This window comes from Ambystoma mexicanum, chromosome 11 (assembly GCF_040938575.1).
Source record: "Ambystoma mexicanum isolate Mex_15411 chromosome 11, UKY_AmexF1_1, whole genome shotgun sequence".
Taxonomy (NCBI): domain Eukaryota; kingdom Metazoa; phylum Chordata; class Amphibia; order Caudata; family Ambystomatidae; genus Ambystoma; species Ambystoma mexicanum.
Window position 1 is genome coordinate 968,919,710 of NC_090934.1, and position 1,742 is coordinate 968,921,451.

A 1,742-nucleotide genomic window follows, 5' to 3' on the forward strand; every position below is an offset into this window, starting at 1 on the left:
TTGGCCAGTGCTAGCCATTGACATCAAGGCAGGAGGTGAATGAGGGGCCTTACAAAAGATCACTCCTCCAGCGATTTTAGTTAATCATCCTAGATGGATAAAGTAATACTTATATGTGTGCTGATCTGGGAGCTAAACAAAAGAGTATGATGGGTCATTTGCTGTGATCAAAAGGGGTCTTCATTTGGCTTTTTCTACAAAATGAAAGTTATTGTTTTTCAATTTATAAATATAAGGGTCTTTGTATTGGAGCAAAGGTTGGATGTGATCGGAATGAATTGCGTATCAGTCCCCCTCATAAACATCTACAGGTTGCCATATTGGCTAAAACATTGCTGAGCCCATGGTCATTATTGGTGCTTACATTATATGACCCTGGCCCTCCCCCCGGAAATGACTACACTATGAGTCTCATACATGCAGAGACTCTTCGTATTTGGTGTAGGACTCAACCACGCCCGGGTGTGATATTAGCAGGGGATTTTAATGTTGACTGCACACATTCTTCCACAGCAGTTTACAAGAATGGGAAAAAAATCGGCTGCACTGTAGAAAGGACAGGCTTGCCGCGATTTGCTCTTGGAATACGACATGCAGATGGTCACTGGGAGTTCCACGGACACGACAGTGACTTGGTATAATAGAATACACAAAAGCTGTATAGATTTTATTTTTGTCAATTCAGTGATATTAAAGTTTCTCCCTGAACTTGAGGTCAGCCCGATAGTGATAAGTGACCATGCTGTCCTCAGCATAAAATGTCAACTAGCAAATAAACTTCAAAAGAAGGGCCTAAGTAAAATCCCCATGGTAAACCTTCAGGGAAATGGATTACACAGGTCTCAGTATAACATCAATTACTTTAATTTAAATCTTAGATCTATTGCTGAGAAAAATAATCTATTGAAAGATTATGACTGGGACATGAAAGGCCTGCTTGACAGATACTGTGTATCTGCATCAAAGCAACTCTGCAGAAAAAATCATGCAGGTAGAATGGAGGTCCTGTATGATGTGGGTATTGCAAAGAGGAAGAAACAGTTAAATAGATCTCTCTGTGTAATTAACAGAAATGGCACCATCTCTATGAAAGAGAAAATGGATATACAAGATTAGTAAGATCCAGTTACCAAAATTGGCTGTGCGCATATAAATTCCATGAAAATTCACGTAACTGGAAATTCATAGACAGAATGCTTAGGACAAGGGATACCAAGACGTTCTGTTTTTTTCTAAGTACTTTTTAATCCCCAGCTTCTGATCAGGCAATCTGTGGTATTATTGAGTCCTCTTGGGTCAAACATATCGCCAAATCCTATTGGGTACAAGATGACTCACAAATGAGCCTGCAACGTGCCACTAAATCTGGTTCCTAGTCTGGCAACATGTGCAGGAGGCGGACATTACATTAAAAATGGCAAAGTCTAAATCATGAAGAGCAACAGCACCTGATGGACTCTGCGATGCAGTATTGAAGAACGATCCTCAAAACTTGGCCGAATTACGGAGGACCTTGTTCTTGTATGTATGCAAGACCGATTTCTGCCCTCCAACTTGGCTGGAGTCAATTTTGTTTCCGGTTTACAAGAAAGGTCCTTGCTCTGACCCAAACAATTATACACTACTGGCCATGTTGGACAGCAGCCTGAAGATTTTCTCATGCCTACTGCAGGAGCTGCTTATATCAGGGTCAAATACAAACTCTATCTTAAATATTAATCAGATGGGATTTAGAAAGGCCC